Below are 8473 nucleotides of genomic sequence, written 5' to 3'. Positions count from 1 at the left end.
AAATGGACCGTTGAAAGAAGGGATCATGTCTTCAGTTGCATAAAATCGAGCAAATGCTTGAATCGAATGAAGCAATCACATCTTCTGTCAGTCAATCGAATTCATTGTAAGAAGGAATCATACCTTTCCGTGACCAAAAGCGATCAAATATCCGAATTGATACATGGAATCAGGGCTGAAATATATCAACGTCAATGCATAAAAACATGCATATTCTCTCAGCATATTCTCCGGTCAATTCATCGCCACGTCGTGCGGACTGTAGCCAAACAATCATTCCAGCACCAACCATTCAATTTACTATTCATCCCAACACAAGTCGCTCTGACAGGTTGCTCAGTTCGTGCGTTACCGCATGAATGTGAGTGGCCCATTTAAACGCCTGGTGATTTTTGTCATTTGCTGGGTGAATGGTGAATTTCATGTTCGTGGCGCACTGGATGTGAGTTCTTTGTTTACTCTTCCTTCTCCGGGAATGTCACGATCAATTCAAGAGAAGAAAATAAAAAATGAAATAAAAAACATCACCTTCATCCAGTGCTGTCGAATATTTACAGATTTCGATGTAATCATATCCTCCTTGTCTTCTGCCAGGCAAAATGGTAGGTAAGGCACATATAAAACATGACTCTACGACACTACCCATATTTCCATTACCCATAATTACCCCGAAGGCCACCACTGAATGATTCACTACCGAGTGCTATTACCCCTAATATATTTTTAGTCATAGTAAGCAACGTTCGCTAACTGCTAAAACACCAGCCCAGTTAACGAACGCCGCTTTTAACTAGGCTGACGAGAGAATTCGCAATGCATTGTTGTGATAGTGTTTTACAGCTTAAAAATATACCATTCAGAGTCCCTCGTCACCGAGTCTTTGTTGTTGTTTTTGAGATAATGCTTTTTAACTGGGCTTTGGCCCAGTTAAAAAATAGTTCAGTTAAAACGCGCCCAGTTGCAACTGTATATAGAATTAGTCATTATTTTTTATACATCACGTCAATAAAAAAATTGACTTAATAAAGTTTATAACCATTATTGTCTTTATTTCATGATGTTTTCGGCCTTATCCCATAAAATCCGTTCCACACCCCACACCCGCACCCTTTAAGAGTATCGAAGGGTATGGGGAGATTATGCAGCACGTTGGATGCACAATGCAGAGAGCCGGAGGCATCTTGGTCAACGTCAGCATGGCTACAAGGGCATCTAAGGTTGAAGTTGTTTTTTGTCAGAAAGCAACGGATTATGGATGAAGGTGGTCTTGGAATCGACGAGTGGTTGAGTGGATGAGTAAGAATGAGCGAGTAAGAGTAAGGAGTAAAAGGGAGGAGGAGGAGGAGGAGTGAGCAAGAGTGAAAGGGAGGGAAGTGAGTGGGTGAATAAGAGTGAGGGAGTGAGTAAAAGGCAGCGAGTGAGTAAGTGAGTAAGAATGGCATGAGTAAAATTGAGGAGTGAGAGTGAGAGAATGAGTAAGATAGAATGAGAAAAGTGAGTGAGGGAGGAACTAGAGGAGTGAGCAAGAGGAGAGGCATGTAAGAGCGAGTGAGTGACTAAGGGAGTGAGGGAGAAAGAGTAAGTGAGTTAGTAAGAGTGAGAAAGTGAGTAACTGGGAGTGCATGAGTAAAAGTGAGTTATTGAGTAAGTAAGTGTATAAAATTTTCTGCAAATGGCAAACAGCAAATGGAACCAACTTGAATGTGAAAGAATTATTCTGCCAAACGAAATCAAATCGCAAAGAAAACATTAAAACTTAAATTGAATAAAATAGATTATTGTGCTACCATTGGGGTGACAATGGGTCTGGGGGGTGAGAATGGGTAATCGCTCTCACCAGCACCCTGGAGGTCGTAGAGCAAAATCGTTCAAAATGGTCTCTTATATTTAAGTCTTCTTGCCCTCAGATACATTCAATCCATTCTACAAGCATTCTAAGTAGTTAAACAATAACCCATTCTCACCCCCATTTGACCCATTGTCTCCTCGACGACGGTTACTAATTAATTTTACGAAGCTCGACTAGTCATGGCTAACAATAAAGAAGCTTCCGGTAAAACAAGAAAGTTTCAAATGTTGACATTTACCAGCAAGTTTTGGTTATGATAACAACACTTTTTCCAAACGAAACGAAACGAAACGAAATTTAAAATGTCTATGTTGATTCGGATCGAAACGAACGAAATAAAGATTTCTTTCGATACTTCGAAACGATAGAAATCAAGGTTCATTTAATTCGAAATTTTCGAAACGAAACGAAATTTTATTTTTCTTCCGCGAATTTTTTTAAATTGTTTTTACATTATGTACGCAATTCTGATTTCATTTTTCGAAGTCGAATAACTGTTTTGCGACCAAATAAAAGAAAAGTCAATCGTGATGAATCGCCACATTCTCGCCGCATATGCCATTAGATAACACAATACCCAGCATTTGTGCCGCTTTCAAAGAATTCATCGTGGAGCGTGTGCTCCAAATCTGATCAATTTTATATCAGTTTACATCAATCTTATATATAAAAATGAAATGGTCTGTGTTCGTATCCGCATAACTCGAAAACGGCTGGATGGATTTTTTCATTTTCTTCAGCAGAAAATTCGTTATATTTTCCGACGGGTTTATATGATATTTCCTAATGCGAAAATTACAAGTAAAGTTGAGCAAATCGTGAAAAACTAAAATTGTGATTTCTATCGAACTTTGCATGGGCAGTACGGAACGCACATTCTCGCCTACTATGCAGGACAACGTCTGCCGGGTCAACTAGTAGGTATATAAAATAAAGAAATTGTGGGGTTTTTCATATACGGATTCAACTTTCGTTTAAATACTTAGTTCACTTAAGAATTATGTAATTATGCTAAAGTATACTAAATTGCCTTGTCAGCGTGGACTAAGTACTGACTTAGTCAAGATTAGAAAATGAATGCTAAGATTTAATTTTTATTTAGTGGGATACTTATTATGTATCTACATCTGCCAGGCGTATACGCAGAAAGAGAATGAATTATTAGACCAACATTTGACAGAGCGTATCAGCCAAAATGTATTCCTTTATTCTTCGTCTACATAGAAAGCATACATTTGCGCACTAGAAGAATCCTGTTCACCTTTCTAAAATATACGAAGATATGTATTTCCGATTGAATTTGAGACCCATAGTCTTATATACAATCACTGGACAAACTGAGCTATTATCGTGTGTCCATATGAGAACAGCCATTATGATGCAGTATAAGCTGAAAGCAATCTTAAAGCACTTTCAGCAATTTTAATTATCTTTCAACCTGTTCTGGATCTTATTTTGCAAATTTCATGCGAAGATCTAGAAATGCCCACAATCTGCAATGTTCTCACATAGCGCCGTAGCGTGCGGTTATTGCTGGCTCTCCGCCAAGCTAGTCTTTAGCGCTGAAATCAAGGATTACGCTATAAGCAAAAGACCAATTTATTTAGTTTAGGGTTGGTACAATGGTACAGATATGTCTTTATGACAAGTGAGAGATATTGGAATTATTAGAGAAGTCAAAATATTGCCTTTTTCCACATCAACATGTTATATGGATTTGTTTTAGTTTGACTGCTAACTGATTTTCAGGGACTAACTGATTTCTCCGAAACGCTACAAGAGGTCAGTAGAGAAAGACAAAAACAAATATATAATATTTGACAAGTTATTTGACAATCATGGATTTTGATTATCAACAGTGAACTGGATTATTTAAAATTTTAGCTATGACATATTAGAGCCACTGAGGAATTTCCGGAGCCATAATGTTTGATAGCAGTGACTATTCGCGAAATGTAGAACTTATTGAAGCAGTGCAGCATTCATGTATTTTGTATAGAAAATTTATTACCTTATGAACCATGTCGAGAAGAATAAGTCGCATGCAGATCACATCATTAACTGATAGTCGCGTCCTTGATGTGTCTACGTTTCATCGATTTGTACATGGTCTTCATACACGCAGCATTATAGTGACCTCTAGTTTTGGTTTCACGCATGGTTACGCACGTTGGACTATTGTACATCCCTAGATCAAGGACAAACCTGGGAAAAACTGCAACTTCTTCTCGTTTATGCCAGACTTACAACGAGGGCTACAACGAAGTGGACATTTTTTTGAGCTGCAATTCAAAAGGATTAACTGAAACAGCAGCTTTGCTAAGCTTTTAAAACTTTATTGTATGTGGTCCGAATTTTGGAACCCTGTAGCCACACTATGCAATGAATAATATATGAGATGAATACATAACTTAATTAATCAAAAAGGACACCACATCTTCAATTGGTTGAATTTATTCAGCTTTTTTAAGTGGACATCTTTAAAAGGTTACATTCATAATACACCGATTGACAAAATTTAGAAGTGCCTTTGTTCTTATATCCGGAAGTAGTGGTATGATTTTGTGTAATTTATATTTCAGGTAAATTTCCTGTTTTTGGTTTTTTTTCATTTTTCTTATTATAATCAAATGTATTGGTCCTGAGGTGGACGGCAATCTGACCATTGAACAACCCACTGCATAGTTGAATTTTATCAATACAAATATGTACAGGAAGTGACTTCAAACTATCTACAGACACAGTCCTGAGTTAAATTTCTCTTGATCCAAACAGATCCGTTGGCGATTTCGACCACCAACCAATCTACACACCATCCGTTATTTTTATTTAATTTGTCCTAACTGGTCTAGTGGTCCAAAGCTACATTTTACTTGATCCAAATAGGTTCAATGGCAACCCCGGCCACCAACAAACCAACTCCAAAATATGGTTTTCCCTGATTCGACTAGATCCGGTAGAAACTCTGACCTTCAAACATCTCACCCCAGAGTGAAATTTTATTAACTCTGTTAGGCCCAGAAGCGGTTTCAAAACACCGTCAGACCCACTCCAGAATTGGATTTTCTCTTGACGCGATAGGTCCGATAACGATTCCGATAATCGACCGACGCATTTCAGAGCTGAATTTATTGACAACCAGACTCAGCAGTGCGTAGGCTCTGAAAAAACTTTAACTTTTTAATGAACTTCCAGATCGTCTGGAAGGTCGCTTAAATAATTCTAGAAATAATAAAAAAAGTATCACCAAATAGAAACAAATCTTAAATGGATGTTTCTTCCTTCTTCCTTTTTCTTTTTCCTCTTCCTTCTTCCTTTTTCCTTCTTCCTTCTTTCTTCTGGCTTCTTCCTTTTTCTTTCTTCCTCTTTCCTTCATCCTTCTTCCTTTTCCTCCTTCCTTCTTTTCTGGCTTCTTCCTTCTTCCTTCTTTCTTCTTCCTTCTTCCTCCTTCCTTCTTCCTCCTTCTTCCTTCTTCCTCCTTCTTTCTTCTTCCTTCTTCCATTTTCCTTCTTACTTCTTTCTTCTGCTTCTTCCTTCCTCCCTATTCCTTCTCCAATCTTCCTTCTTCTTCTTCCTTCTTCCTTCTTCCTTTTAACTTCTTCCTTCTTCCCCCTTCTTCGTTCTCCTCCTTCCTTCTTCCTTCTTCCTGCCCTCTTCCTTCTTTTCTTCTGGCTTCACCTTCTCCCTCTTCCTTCTTCCTTCTTCCTTCTTCCTTCTTCCTTCCTTCTTCCTTTTCCTTTTTCCTTCTTCCTTCTTCTTCTTCTTTCTTGCTTCTGCCTTCTTCCTTTTTCTCCTTCCTTCTTTCTTCCTTCCTCTTTCATCATCCTTCTTTTTTCTTCTTTCTTCATTCTTCTTTCTTCCTTCTTCCTACTTTCTTCTATCTTCTTCCTTCTTTTCTTCTATCTTCTTCTTGTTTCTATCTTCTTCCTTTTCTTCGTCTTCCGTCTTCCTTCTTCTTGCATCATTCTTCCTCCTTCTTTTTCCTCCTTCCTCCTTCTTCTTCCTTCTTCTTCTTCTTCCTTCTGTGCTTCTTCTCCTTCTCTTCTGTTTTTTCCTCTCTTCTTCTTTCTTCCTTCTTCTTCTTCCCATTTCCTTCTTCCTTCTTCCTTTTTTCTTCTTTCTTCCCTTCTTCCTCTTCTCTTTTCCTTTTCCTCATCTTCTTCTTTCTTCTTTTCCTTCTTAATTCTTCCTTTTCCTTCTTCCCTTTTCTTCTTTCTTCTTTTTTTCTTTTTTTTCTTTCTTCTTCCTTCTCCTTCTTCCTTTTTTTCTTTTTCCTTATTTCTTCTTCCTTCTTCTTCTTCCTTCTTCCTCCTTCCTTTCTTCTTCCTTCCTTCTTCCTTCTGCCTTCTTCCTTCTTCCTTCTTCCTTCTTCCTTCTTCCTTCTTCCTTCTTCTTTCTTCCTACTTCCTTCTTCCTTCTTCCTTCTTCCTTCTTCCTTCTTCCTTCTTCCTTCTTCCTTCTTCCTTCTTCCTTCTTCCTTCTTCCTTCTTCCTTCTTCCTTCCTTCTTCCTTCTTCCTTCTTCCTTTCTTCCTTCTTCCTTCTTCCTTCTTCCTTCTTCCTTCTTCCTTCTTCCTTCTTCATTCTTCCTTATTCCTTCTTCCTTCTTTCATGTTCTTTCTTCTTCCTTTTCGTTCTTCCTTCTTCCTTCTTCGTTCTTCTTTCTTCCTCCTTTCCTTCTCCTTTCTACTTCTTCCTCATTGCGTACTACTCATTTCTTACCCCAGTCATTCCGCCTAATGACCGTTCGGCCAACCATTCGCTTAATGACCATAATGGCCTTCGGCCAATGACCCAGCACCTTCTTGTTTTACTGTTGATGCATTTCAAATTGTCAAATTATTGTTAAATTTTAGAGCGCAAATCATGGTTTCGCCAAGGCCGTTTGCAGTCCACGCTACGGCTCTGCTTACATTGTGAAATAGTCAAAGAAGAGCTTATTAGCATGATTACACATCGTAGTTTCTAATCATGATTGGTCAAGAAACAGCAAATATGCACACTGCACAGCTCACCAATTAAATAATATTCTTGGGATACAAAAAGTTATTCTATTGTATAGGGTAACGGTACCAATAGTGGAGGTATTAGTAGATCCACAAAACAAAATATTTTTGAAAATTGATAATTATGGAAATTTATAGCTTTGATATCTTAGTCAATAGATATAATAAATTTCTAAAAAATGAGATAGATGCATTCAACATCAACAATTACCAAATTTCGCTTGCACCACTATGGGTACACTGTTCCTTTAGGGCGGTAAAATAATTGTTCTTATAGTGGCTATCCATTGGTTTCTTTTGAACTCGCCACTATTGGTACAGTGCACCACTATAGGTACAAGGGAGTCAATTTTGTTAAGGAAAACTATTGTTTCAATGATAGCACACCCATCAACTGAAACCATCTTAAAGTGTAAATTTGATAAATCGTATTAAAACCCCACTACCTCCACTATTGGTGCTACTCCATTTAGGTAGGTTACCCACTTGTTTCGGTGTTTCAATTCATGACCAATAATCATGCTGGTCACGTGCTTATAGTCAATTTAGGATTAGAGAGGAAAGTTAGTTTAACACTCATTGTTATAAAAGACCAAGGAATGCTCTGCTTCTCCGTGAGCGCTGGAAAGGAATCGTTGGTTAGTTTAGAAGGACGTGAAACCCCTTGGTAAGTGACAAATATGTATTAAAGTTATTTTGAAAACAAGAAGACGAAATGTTCAAATCAATCCAACGCAAGATCAATGTGTTTCGTTTAATAATCTTCTACAACACGATCGATTCCGCACTAAATAATTTTGTGCTCTGATGCAGACATTAGTTTTACTACTTCACGTTCTCCCACATTGTTTGCGTGATCAGCATCAACACGATCGATTGCACACTGGTTAAACAAATTTCTGCTAGCGAGGTAGATTTTTTCGCTTCGCGTACTCCCGGACTAGCTGCTGTCCCATGACCAGCATCCACATGATCGTTTCCGCATTCATAGAAGAAAACTACATACGAATTTGTCGACAAAGAATGAGGTTATGCAGTAAGCGTTAATAGGAATATTGTATTATGTCTATGTTCAGCGGCGCAGCCAAAAATTTTGATAATATAAAGTATGGTTTAAGTTTAAATTTGTTTCGAAATTCGGAATTCCGTTAACTGTTAGAAGCTAGTTTTTCTAGAAATTTTTGTAATTTATGAAACGAAACGAAATCGAGAAATCAGATTTCCATAGTTAAATTGCCATCATGAATTTCGTTTCGAAGCACCTGAAACGAAATTTTCGAAATACTGCATATGCTTAGTTTTGGTTTTCATGGGTTCGTCAGAACACTGCACATTATTAGGAAAGGAATTCGTATCCTCTCATGTGGCATGAAAATGCTCATACACAGCTCAGACATCTTTATTTGTCAAGCTGAGTTCATTGGTATATAGCATGATGGAACCCAGGCTTCTAAAAGGGTAGCTTCCAAAAGAGGGTGTCGGTCCCCGTCCATAAGATTTACAGCCTGGGGAGTCACGACTCATCACTTTGGGAAACTATGTATAGGCAATATGTCTCTTCCTAGACAGGACTGATGGCTTAAATAAAGAATCAGAAAGAGGAAAAAGCATGATTTTAAA

Source organism: Armigeres subalbatus, unplaced genomic scaffold (genome assembly GCF_024139115.2).
Source record: "Armigeres subalbatus isolate Guangzhou_Male unplaced genomic scaffold, GZ_Asu_2 Contig186, whole genome shotgun sequence".
Taxonomy (NCBI): Eukaryota; Metazoa; Arthropoda; class Insecta; order Diptera; family Culicidae; genus Armigeres; species Armigeres subalbatus.
This window is presented reverse-complemented; position numbering follows the sequence as displayed.